The sequence below is a fragment of the Lactuca sativa genome, chromosome 5 (assembly GCF_002870075.4).
Source record: "Lactuca sativa cultivar Salinas chromosome 5, Lsat_Salinas_v11, whole genome shotgun sequence".
NCBI lineage: Eukaryota > Viridiplantae > Streptophyta > Magnoliopsida > Asterales > Asteraceae > Lactuca > Lactuca sativa.
The window spans coordinates 337,607,913-337,621,948 of NC_056627.2; positions in this window are offsets into that span (position 1 = coordinate 337,607,913).

Below are 14,036 nucleotides of genomic sequence, written 5' to 3' on the forward strand. Positions count from 1 at the left end.
TAGCCATATTGCCTCCTTTAACCCTTCGCTCACTGCTATGTACTCTGGTTCGCACGTTGAATCAGTTACGGTCTCCTGCTTGGAACTTTTCCAAGTCACTGCTCCTCCATTCAGGGTAAAGACCCAGCCCGACTGAGAGTGGAAATTATCTCGGTCGGTCTGAAAATTGGCGTCACTATACCCTCGCACTCTTAAGTCATCACTCCCACCAAGGATAAGGAACCATTCCTTAGTCCTTCGTAGGTACTTAAGAATATTCTTTACTGCGGTTCAATGTGCTCTACCAGGATTCCCTTGATATCTGTTGACCATGCTCAAAGCAAAGGTCACATCAGGGTGGGTACACGTCATAACATACATGATTGAGCCAACTGCGGAAGCATAAGGTACTCGGCTAATCTATGCTATTTTAGCTTCGGTGCTTGGGCTTTGAGTCTTACTCAACTTGGTATTGCTTTGGATTGGTAAATCCCCTTTCTTGGAATTTTCCATGCTAAAACGTTTCTCAATATCCTTATCCCAAGAATATAAGCAACTTCTCTGAGGTCCTTCATAGCGAAGCACTTCACAAGCCAGAACTTAACCTCCTGTAGGGTTGGGATGTCGTTTCCTATGAGCAGTATGTCATCCACATACAATACAAGAAAGCTAACTATACTCCCACTGGCTTTGACATGTACACAGGACTCATCCTTGCTTCTCGAAAAACCAAACTCTTTGACTTTCTCATCGAAACAAAGATTCCATCTGTGAGATGCTTGTTTCAATCCATAAATGGATTTCTCAAGCTTACACACTCTATTAGGGTGCTCTGTGTTGACAAAACCCTCTGGTTAACTCATGTAAACATCCTCAGCCAACTTCCTATTTAGGAAAGCAGTTTTGACATCCATCTGCCATATTTCATAGTCATGAAACGCAGCTATGGCTAGCATAAACCTTATAGATTTAACTTTCGCAACCAATCGCGCCTTATATGTGTGTACTTTCTCATCCATGTCAGCCTTATTCTTGAAGATCCATTTGCACCAGACTTAGTCGTCTTACGACCCGGTACATTGTCAACCAAGTTCCAAACTTGATTGTTATACATGGACTGAATCTCGTTGTCCATAGTCTCTTTCCATTTTGCAGACTTCAAGCCGGTCATGGCTTCCTTGTAGTTGTTAGGTTCATCCAAATTTATCAGTGTACTATCACTAATAAACGTATCACCCTCAGCAGTTATATGGAAACCATATAATACAGGTGGAACACTAACTCTATTGGAACGTCTAAGAGGTAAGGACTCGTCAATCGTTTCAACAGGAGTTTCCTCCTCGGGTTGAGCGTCGGTGTTAGAGGTTTCTTCATCACTTGATTCTTGAAGCTCTTCAAGATCAATTTGCCTCCCATTGTCCTCTTGGCATATGAGTTCTTGCTCGCGGAAAACGCCTCTCCTCACAACGAAGACAACATTGTCACTTGGTCTATAAAGGAGATATCTAAATTACTTATGTGGATAGCTGATGAAAATACACCGCTCGCTACGAGGTTCAAGCTTGTCGTGAGTCTCTTGTCTTATGAAAGCCTCGCAACCCCAAACCTTGATATGTGCCAACGAGGGAGCTATCCCTGTCCACATCTCATGAGGTGTTTTGGCAACCTTCTTCGTAGGGACTAAGTTAAGGATATGGGCGGCAGTCTCTAATGCATACCCCAAAATGAGATATGTAGCGAAGCACGACTCATCATGGAACGAACCATGTCTAGCAAGGTTCGATTACGCCTCTCAGCCACACCATTCAACTGTGGTGTCCTAGGTGGCGTCAATTGTAAAACGATTCCGCATTCCTTGAGGTAGTCATGGAATTCAAGACTTAGGTACTCTCCACCTCGATCGAGTCGAAGCATCTTGATTTTCCTGCCCAACTGATTCTCCACTTGATGTTTAAACTCTTTAAACTTTTCAAAGGTTTATGACTTGGGTTTGATTAAGTAGATATACCCATATCTGCTATAATCATCGGTGAAAGTCACATAGAAGCGGTCTGCATCCCTTGTGGTGGATCTAAAGGGCCCACATACATTGGTATGTATGAGATCCAATAAACCCTCACTCCTTTCACAAGTACCAGTGAAGGGTGACTTGGTCATTTTTCCAAGTAAACAAGACTCACACGTGTCATCGTCCCTAAGGTCGAATGACTCCAACACTCCATCCTTTTGGAGTAGGGTTATGCACTTCTTGTTGACATGTCTAAGGCAACAATGCCACAAGCATGCTTTATCCAAACCATTGGAAGAATCGATATGCAACACATCATTTCCTAAGTTGTCTACAACCATCACAGTTTCATATATACCATTACAAGGCAATGATTCAAAATAGAAAGTACCATTAAAGAAAGCATTAATAGAACCGGTTTCATTATTAAATGAAAACCTAAAACCTTGTTTATACAAACCATGAAAGGAAATAATGTTTCGTGTCATTTTTGACGAATAGCAACAATTATTCAAATATAAACCTAACCCGCTGCTAAGAACTAAAGAGGAAACTCCAATCTTGGTGACAGGCGACACTTTCCTATTCCCCATGATCAAGTTTATCTTCCCATGCTCCACATCCCTACTTTTTCTTAGACCCTGCAAATCAGAACAAATATGAAAACCATATCCAGTATCGAGGACCCAAGACATAGCATGTGATGAGTTATTAGAATGAATAGTATAAATACCTGCAAAGGTGGGCTTTATCTTCCTATCCTTGATGTCCTGTAGGTACTTCGGGCAGCTTAGTTTCCAATGCCCTTTCTCGTGGCATTGGAAGCACTTTGTATCCTTCAGGGTGGAAGAGGGAGCAGCAGGACCAGCTTTGGTTCCACTAGAAGTTGTACCATCGTGAGACTTTCCCTTGTAGCTCTTAGAAGGAGCCTTCCGCTTCTTTCCTTTTCCTTGCCCAATAGCCAAGACAGGGGCAGCAGTAGTAGGAGTAGGTGCAATAGATTTTCATTTTAGACTACTTTCAGCAGTCCTTAGCAGGCCATGAAGTTTGCTTAGAGTGACCTCCTATTTGTTCGTGTGATGGGTCATACGAAACTGGTTGTAGCAAGGAGACAAGGAGTGTAGAATGATATCTATGGCCAACTCATCATCGAAGTTGACATTCAAGTTTAGCAAGCAATCCACGAATTTCTACATTTTCTGCAAGTGAGCCGTGATGGACTCTCCATCCTTCATTTTGGTAGTGATCTCCGCAGCGATGATCTCGTACCTTTCCTGCCTAGCACTTTGATGGTACCTTTCCATCAAATCTTGGTGCATCTCGTATGGATAGTAGTCCTCATAGGACTTTTGGAGTTCAGTAGTCATTGTTGCGAGCATGATGCAATGAACCTTCGTAGCATCTCGCTCATGAGTTTCATACGCAACAATTTGCTCGGGAGAAGCAGTGGTGTGGTTAATCTCCTTCAGCTCCTTGTCGAGAACATACTCTTTGTCCTCGTAGCAGGTAACCATGCGAATGTTGCATATCCAATCGTTAAAATTGGACCCATCAAATATCACCCTCCCATACTAGCTCATGAGTGAGAATGAGCAAGAAGGGGTTGAGCCAGAAGCATTGTTTTGAGTACAAATTTGAAAAAAGAAAAGAGACAAAGTTTTGATTAGATAAGAATCCCCAATTTAACACCCAAATGAGAAATTAGGGCTAGGACCCAACACAATTATTTACAATTCAGAAGAGGGATGTCGTAATCTAACTGCAAATAATTTGAAAGTAGGTAAATGACGATTTACCAATTTTCACCATGAAAAACGAAAAAGGCAATTAACTTTTAAATGAGTTGAAATTCCTAGATTCTTTTGAGATTCATTGAACTTTTCAATGGCATGTTTAAATCTCGATATGCCCTTCAAGTTTGTGACTGGGATACCGAGGATCACAAACAAGGTGTGAATAACCATGCAAATGTACTTGGTACTCTCGATATCATTTACCACCTAATCAATGTGTCGGTTAACCACACACGCTCCATTGATCTATGATAAACATCAAGTTACCCTTTGCCACCATTGATAGTCCTAAATTAGTGTGTCGGTTATCCACGCACGCTCCACTAACGACTTGGCAGGGTGCAAAGTGTAATTTCATGGAATAACATCATTTTTCACATTTTTCCTAAAGTAACTAAGATTGAGAATTTACAAAAACATTTAGTTACTTTATAGTTAATTATACTTCTTAATGAGGAATTAGTTGCCCTATCCTACCCGTTCAGCTAATGACCCTCCACCAATCAAGGAAGCGGTGGGAGAGAGTCGACACCCATTAAACCACCATTTTATAGACAGTAACTTTATACCCCCCTTATAGATCGGCTTCGTGAAAGAGGCCTACTAGAGGTAAGACTAGCTTATCTTATACATATATAATTATTAATCTTATAATATTATAATAATATAAGGGTTGAATTTTAAACTTGTAAAATTCTAGGGTTTAGAATTTAAATGTTTCAAAATTAAAACTTTTAATTAAAAATTTAAATCCCAAAGTTTGAGGGCAAGTTTTGAAACTTTTCAAAATATCTTTTAGATCAAATTTGAAAAATAATTAAATTATCATATTATTAATCTTTATCACATAATTTGACTTAATCTATTTTCTTGACAAGATAATTCAAATCAAAATACCAATAATTAATCTTTATCACATAAAACAAGTAATTATCTTAGTTATGACAATTATCTTTCAATTGCATTATGATAATCAATATCATATTGAAAAAAATGGATTTTATCAGTCAAAAACGTTTTTGGTAATTATCCTAATTCAATTTCAGTTAAAATTTCGAAAAATCAGCCAACTGACGACCCGACTCGTCAGGTCACTGAATGGACTCGTCGAGTTGCCCTGACTCGTCGAGTTCATCAGGTGAGTCGACGAGTTCATCAGGCAGAGGCACAAATTTTTCAATTTCTAGCTTTGAATAAATTAGCAATGCATCAAATACAAAAAAACGACCCAGGCTCTGATATCACTGTTAGATTATGAGCAAAACATCAATCCTATGGTGCACATGCAAACCCTAAAGCTTTCGATCTAGGTTTTTATAATTATACATGCAATAATCATCCAAAGCTTAAAAACCCTAATACTAGCATACAATAAAACGAAATCAACATCTAATAAACAAATTAGAATGATACCTTTGATTGTAGCTTGAAGATCTTGAACCTTTTGAGAACCTAGCACCTCAAATGTGATGTATCTAATGAATCACAAGCACCAAACTAATTGGAGAATCTTAGAGAGGGAGAGGGAGGAGGCTCAAAATCGGATGGGTACCCTTCTTAGGGTTTCAGTGGCCGATTTTGGTTACCCAAAGGGTTCCTTATATAGCTGAGCAGTTAGGGTTTCAGTCAAAACCCTAATCCAGTTGCTTAGTCCTTAAGCAGCCCAAAGGATCCTTCTAGAAGGCCATTTGGACAATTTCTATGTGGACTCCCGCATAGAATTCGTCTATTGCTTCCTTATGGCTCTTAAGCCCAACCTTGTAACTATCTTATAATTACAGTATTAGTCCCCTTGATTTAATTAATCTATTTTGACCACAAAATTAATTCTAAATTAATTCTTGACCAATATTAATTAAACAATATGATTTATCCTTTAATATATTATTCATATAATATATTAATAAACCATAATAACATCTTTCTCCATTATTCATCCAATCAAGTTGCTCTGGTGAAGGCAACCCAAAAGGACCATGCTACAACCGAGTCAAGTACATACCAAATATAGTTATGGTCTTAGGCACCTAATCCAACACCTTTGTACCTTGTGTTATGAGACCTTAGTCTGCCACTCTTCGTATTTCCGCTTTAACGGGGTGTGACAATTGAGAATGATGGAAGCATGTTATGTTCCAAAGTCAAGCTAATTCTCACGACTTTGATATTGAAGTCGCTGTTCATTGATGAAGACTTATATACTCTTTTCATTTCGACAGTGGCACTGGATCGCTTAGAAGTTATTGTTCATGTTCAGAGCTTTGATATTCTCTGTATTCAACATTAGCGTTGAATCAATCAGGAGAGTTAGGTCTACTATCGAAGTATTGGTACAATTCTTCTTAAATACTAAAATTTTCTTTATTTTGTATTTTGTTCAAAAATCAAAAATAACAAAAAAATTCTTTATTTTTGTATCTTGTTCAAAAATCAAAATTTTCAAAAATATTTTCTTTACTTTTTGTATTTTGTTCAAAAATCAAAAATACCAAAACGATTTTCATTATTTTTGTCCTTTAGTCAAAAATCAAAAATCAGAAAAATATTTTTTGATTTTGTATTCTAATCTCGAACAAATGAATTGATGCATATATACAATAATTTTTTTATTAATCCGGGACATTCGGAGTCAATATCAACTTAGAATTATAGTTCTTCAAAAATTGTTTCTATGATCGAATTTGTTATCACGACTTATTATAATATCTTTTTTTAAGATTTGATGAAAAATTATTTTAAAAATTATTTTCATATTATTAAAATTTTCTTTTAAATTATTGACTTTTAAAAATCAATAATTCTATAAGTTGTTTTTAAATAAAAAGTAAAATAAATATATTTTATTTGACATTGTATATTGTTAGTTTCTCAAAGACCTTTTATTTTTATTACTATTGTGTGAAGATATATTTTATGTTTATTTTGCTTTTAGCATAAGGATTTTTATATATGATCGATTACAGATAACTACTTTTATTAATATCGAATGGTTGATTTTATATGATTGATTTAAGATAACTACTTTTATTAATATGGAATGGTTGATTTTATAGATTTTGGGTTATTTGATAGTACATGCAAATTGTATACACATATTATTTGATATTTTGATACAAAATTAATATATAAAACTGATAAATTATACTATTTGGATTTATCTATGCGAAACTAGTACCGATTATACTATATAAATTGAACAATCTTTATTAGGGTCACAATTGATGATACGACACGATAAAAATACACGACACGATAAAAATACACGACACGAAACGAAATTGGGACGAAACTGAAATTTGAATTCATGTTCGTGTCAAGTGTAAAAAACACAATGTCTTGTCGTGTCGTTTTTGTGTTCAAAATTCGACACGGAATTGACACGATTAAGCATTTGTTTGTCGTGTTTGTCGTGTTATATATGATTAAGTATTTGTTAAATAAACTAATTTTTATGTTATGTTATCTTTTTCGTGTCGTGTCGTGTTTTTCGTTTTTTAATCGGTTCATTTTTGTGTTAGTTAAAAAAAATACGACATCGTGTCGTGTTGTGTTCGTGTTACATAAAATCTTGTCGTGTCGTATCGTGTCAGACAAAAACACGACACGAGGACCCAATTTGTCACCCCTAGTCTTTATCAACGGTGCATTTTCCCATTTTACGAGTTTTGCCAAAAATAAATAAATAAATAAAAGTTTTAGTTTGGAGTTATGCCATTTCGAATTTGACAAATTTAGTTCCTAAAATTTTATAATTTATAGAAAATATCTCTATGAAATTTCTTTTGTAAAAACAGTCTATTGTTTAAGATTTTTATATGTTTTGTAGGTTTGGCATCTATATAAAAAAATTACAAAAATTGTCCAAATAATTAAAAAAAAAGGTCATTGTCTATTTATTTAATAGAAACGGTTGATATGTTTAAAAAAAACTTAGAAAAATAGTCTCTGTATAATAGAAAATATAGAAAATTTGAAGATTACAACCCCATGCTTTCGCAATATATTACTATCTTTCGCAATATATTACTATCTTTTGTCCCAACACCTTTTTTATTTAATTTTCGCTACATGACTTTTGTATATTTTTTTTATTTGCTTCTTATACTTTTGGCATTATGCAAGTTTAGTCCCCACAAAGCGGGGTAGTAACCAACTAGAACACAGTGTATTAGAAAGTAATATTAATAGTATAACCATTCTCGTCTTTCTAATCTTAATGTTCGTGTGTTCCGCCTCTGTATTTAGTGATGGGAAGTGTTATTTACATTTTGTTTGAATGATCTAAAAAGTTTATAATTTGGCACGAATGTCTAATAATTTTTGTTTATAGCCCACGAGTTGGAAACAAAAAGAAAAACCAAATTTATTAATAGTATAATCACTCTCGCCCCTCTAATCTTAATGCTCGTGTGTTCCGCCTCTGAATTTAGTGACGGGAAGTGTTTATCTACATGTTGTTTGAATGATCTAAACAGTTTATAATTTGGCACGAATATCTAATGTTTTTTGTTTATAGTCCACGAGTTGGAAACAAAAAGAAAAACCAAATTTGTTAATAGTATAACCATTCTCGCCCCTCTAATCTTAATGCTCGTGTGTTCCGCCTCTGAATTTAGTGATGGGAAGTGTTTATCTACATTTTGTTTGAATGATCTAAAAAGTTTATAATTTGGCACGAATGTCTAATATTTTTTGTTTATAGCCCACGAGTTGGAAACAAAAAGAAAAACCAAATTTATTAATAGTATAACCATTCTCGCCCTTCTAATCTTAATGCTTGTGTGTTCCGCCTCTGAATTTAGTGATGGGAAGTGTTTATCTACATTTTGTTTGAATGATTTAAAAAGTTTATAATTTGGCACGAATGTCTAATATATTTTTTTATTGCCCACGAGTTGGAAACAAAAAGAAAAACCAAGTTGACTTTTTATTTCATCATTAGGTTGAGTTCAATAAAATATAGGGAAAATGAATTGTGGTGATAATTACCATTTTGTCTTGTTTACGTTTAGGCAATTTCATTTTTTTTTTACATATTTGACAATTTAACTTTTTAAATGTGTTCACATATTAGCAAGTGACAATAGTAATATATGAACACATTTAACAAGTTAAATGGTCAAATCTGTACAAAAAAAAGTTGTCTAAATGTAAATTATTTTTTTTTTATAAATTTCTTAATACTTTTTATAATTTCTTACAACATTTTTATTATGTTTTTATAGGTTTTTTTAATATAATGTTTTAAACTTTGCTTATAATTTTTTTTAACTATTTTTATATTTTTATATAATTTTAATACAAGTGCTATTAAACCAAATATTTTATAAATGTTTAAAAGTTTTCGTACAAGTTTTTAACTTTCTTTTTTGCATTTTCATACAATTTTTTTTTATAAGTTTCATACAGTTATTTATAAACTTTCTTTTATAATATTTTTAAAATATTACACAATTTTTTTATGACAATTTAATATTCTTTTTCTAACATAAAATATTTCGTTAAATACTAGTTGAAAACGTTGTATTAAAAAAAATTAAAAATTTATTAACTTCTAATTAAAAAGTATTAAAAAGTTGTAATAATTTTAAAACATTTACATTATATAGATTTTTTTGTTTTTTTATTTGCTAAGTAATATAAAGAATATATATATATATATATATATATATATATATATATATATATATATATATATATATATATATATATATATATATATATATATTTCACAAAGCAAAAACATACTTATTAATTAAAAATTAAATTTGGAATTGATCGATATTTAATTAATATTTAGGAAATTATGGTTATTTAAAAATAACGTTTGAAAATAATACAAACAAATATGAAAAATAAATCGCTATTAAAAATAGAAAAAATAACTTATCAGGATAATTAACTTTTCGTTTTGTTCACATTTAGACAACTTTTTTTGTACATTTAATCATATAACTTGTTAATGTGTTCATATATTAAGATTGTTATCGGTTATAGCAGATGATAATGTTAATATGTGAATACATTAACAAGTTAAAATGTTTGAATATATATAAAATTAATAAAAATTATCTAAATATGAAAAAAAACAAAAATAATTATCTTTGTATTTCATTTTCCCTAAAATATACAGCCCAATATGTCACTTTTAGGACAAGCCCAATGGACACTTTCAATTTCAGCAAAATATAAGCAAAAACGTGTTTACAAAGAAGATATCAAGATGACATAAAATCATAAATATCTATTTGGCCCTTATTCTCAACTACATGTACACTTGTCACAAAATTATTTTCTCCTTCTCCTTAAAATATTTTGTGATTATACTTTGTAAAGTAATTAAGTTACAATGTCATAATCAACGACAATTTTGTAAATGTGATTATTTATTGTGAGGAAGACAAAATACTTAAAATATAAACAAATTCATCATAATGTAACTGCATTTCTATCAACAAATTTTGAAACATGATTTTTATATTAACAAAACTTTGAGCACGACTTTTTTTTTATCAATTTAAGTTTTGTAGCGTCCAATTTGTGAATGTAATGATTTTTTTATCACAGTTTATATAATATGGTGACAAATTTATCTTCAGCAAATTTTGATCGATTTCATGATGTCAAGTTATTTTTATTGTTACTATCTTTATAATAACAAAATATTTAAAACAATGATTGATGTTATCATGATGAGAAGTTGCACTTTCATGTGATTGACATTAATAATGACAAACTTTTTAGTATGTCTGTCATGACAAAAAAGAAATTAAACATGGTTACCATATTTTTATGACAATAAATATTTTAAAATGTGGGAGTTTTATGACGAAGCTACCTTTAAAGTGTAAGTTTTTCGTTCTCCCTACTTTATGAGAATATGATTGATTGCTTGATGTTAGTTTTTGTGCTAATTTGAGTGAAGGTAAGTTGGAATGTGTCGGAACATCCATAATTATAACTTGTTATGAGTAAAACCCGTATACTTGACATATGGTTGGTTAGATCGTGAAAACCGGAAGGTCTCAGAACAATTGCCAAAATTGCATTTCTTGATATATCTTCCATTCACTTCTAAATGACATTCGACTCTTTCTAGACCTCTTTTTTCTATAAAGACTCTCATTATCTCTAACACTCTTGATATGCATTCCACACTTATCAAAAGTTGTGGTTTTCAATATCCTTTAAATGATCACGGCTTTTCTTTAAAATCATTTTAATTTTGTGACATCAAAAATACAAGAATCCTAGAGATGAAACAAGGAAACAAATACAATCATCCGGTTACAAGTTTTAAAACAAAACAAATTAAAAACAACTAAAATAATAACAATTAAAAACAAATCTAAAATAAAGCACACCAAATAAAACTAAAATAAAAAGGATAATCACACGTCTTCCTCATCTCGGGCACCACTCGTCTCAGCTCAAAAATCCTCGGTTGCCCACAATTCTTCCCACGTTAGAATGTACGCTAATTGTTATGACATATTTTCTAGGCGCTCAATGTGGAAATGCGAGAATAATGTATCCATAAATTGATCGAGGTAGTTTACTCCCCCACGAAGATTATCCAAGTACGTGCCAACTCAGTTTGGAAACGGTTCAGTTGGGGCTCCCCTTATGGGCACGTCTCGTGGTGGTGGTTGTGCTCGTTCTCCACATCTCACTCCCACATTCCTTCTTCCTTGAGATCTTGGTTCCTTTACACTCTCCATTGGCAATTATGGGTCATCCGGTGGTATTCCATATGTACCTCCCAAGTTCACCACCATTCTTATAGTCTCTAAGAAATTCATGGTAAGATCGTTTCCCGGAATATAATTCAACGAACGAAACATGCATGGGATATAAACTCCACAAGATTTTGTTAGGCCAGTCACAAAGTGCCCCACCCCCCTCCAAAAAAAATTACCAATAAATAGGGTATATTGCAGAAAACCCATGGCATCAAAATACTCCATAGGTAAAATAAATTGAGGCTCGTCACCTTATACCTATGTTTTTTTATGGTTAATGCTAGATGTAACAATGCGGTGGATAAGGCGATGTATTGGAGACCAAATTTGACTTTCTTGAGAAATACTTGGGTAGTAGTTACTACTTGCAATATTGGTCCAAAATCCATAGTTGTTCACCCCTTCAGAATAGTCTCTAGCCATGGCCCATAAGAACATGTCGAATTGTGGTGACATAGCTTCATGTTGTTCATATAATCCCATTCTCCAAGCTACATTTTGGGTATTCCCTTCCTAGCCGGAATACAAGTGATTTTTCATATTGTGGATCCTTTGTATTCTCCTCAAAGCCAACCGTTGCAAATAATTCCACACAAAGTTCTTTATAAACCGATTCTTTGATAGAAAATAGGTTTCTCCATTTATTCCAATTCATATGAACTCCAGTTCCAACATACAACTTCGTTAAGTATTGATTGAGCCTTTCTAAGATTCCGATGTTATTCAATTTTGCCGAATCAATTATTTGTGATACAACAAAATCCTGATTGTGAAGCCATCCCAACCGGTTGTTGTAAGTCCTTAAAACATCGTGCGAAATGGTAGACAAGAATTGGTAAAATGGGTGGAGGTTTGACAAATCTTCTTGAGGCCGTTGTTGTCCTCTTCTTGGTCCCATTATCCTACAAAATAATATACAAACCAACCACAAATAAACGCAAAATGTAAGCAAAAACAAAACAAATACAACTTTTGTTTTCCCAGACCTCACGTCATGACAATGGGCTTGTCACGTCATAAGCTTTGTCGACAGTAGATTCCAATCAGGATTCTCGGGCCATCTCTGTCCAATTAAGCAAAACGGTTTTGTTATAGGGTACTTTAGGCCCAAATTGACAATGTCTATCATCCTTAACCCAAAATCACACCTATTGCTCTAAAATAAGTAAACCCTAGTAAAACTAAGTGCAATAGAGCAAAGATTAAATGTGGTACATTGAAGAATCATACCTTGGATGCGGATTTAACACGAAAAATGGAAAGGAAGTAGTGGTGATTTCCGAAAAATCAAAGTGTGGGGAAAAACAGGAGCGCAAGTTATGAGTTGGTTGTGAAAGTGATAGTTAAATGGCATTTTAGGGTTAAAACATATGGCTAGTCCCCCTAAATCCTCACCTCGTGAACATGTGTTTGTCATTGTAACACCCGCCTTGTAGGTAAAAATCTTTTCTTAATTAATTAAAAGATTAAGTTTTTGGAAGTATAGTCCTACGCAGGGCGTAGGTAATATCCTACGCAGCACGTAAGAGGGAATCCTGATGTGGAGACTTAATGATCTACGCAGGGCGTAGATCAAGCTATGCACCACATAGCTTCCCAGTACCAAAACCCTAATCTTGGGGTTTTGAGCCCTATTTAAAGGCTCAAGCTCCCTTGAGGCCCATCCATCCTCATCCCCCATCCTCCAAAACGGCCCCTTTAAAACCCTAATCCCCTTTTTTTAGAGTTTTTTAGCCTTAAGTGTATTTTGTGTTTACATATAAAGGAAGAAGAAGAATGTGGAACCACTTGGGAGCTCAAACCAGCTTAGATCCAAAAGTTTCATTCCGTCAACCATCTCCAGAAGGTATAAAGTTACCACTTTGATGTGTTTTATGTTGGATCTAGTTATCCTTAGGATTTCATGCCTTTTGTCCCCATAACCATGGTGCATATGAGTAAGAGCTACTCTAGAGACGTTTTTAGGGTTATTAAGTCATAAAAATGAGAGCTTGGTCACTCTTATCCAACCATGCATGAGTTAGAATTAGGTGACGTTTTGGACTTAGGTTATGATTATATGCCCTTGGTATGCATGCAAATGGATAAAGTCTGAGACTTTATCCATTAAGAAGTTTGTAAGATATAGGTCTAGAAGTTTGATGAGCTATTGGACTGAATTAAGGTCTTAATAATTAATTTAAGGCATCGGGGGTTTACACAGGGTGTAAATTCCTATACGTGGGGCATTGCTCCATTTCCCCCCATTTTGCCACCGTAGGCTGTATGCTGGGCGTAGAGCTATTACGTTGGGTGTAGTATGGATGAATGTTGACTTTTGGATTTTGATTGTTGATCATTGACTTTGACCAATTTGAACTTTAGGACTAATGGAGTAATTTGAGTTATAAATTGAGGCTTGGTCCCTGGTTGTTTTATAGGTGACCTGTAGAGCCGGTATTTGGATCTGTGATCAGTTCAACAATCTTCTAGACTTCAATGTGAGTTTTCCTCATTGTATTTGCAAGTCAAAGT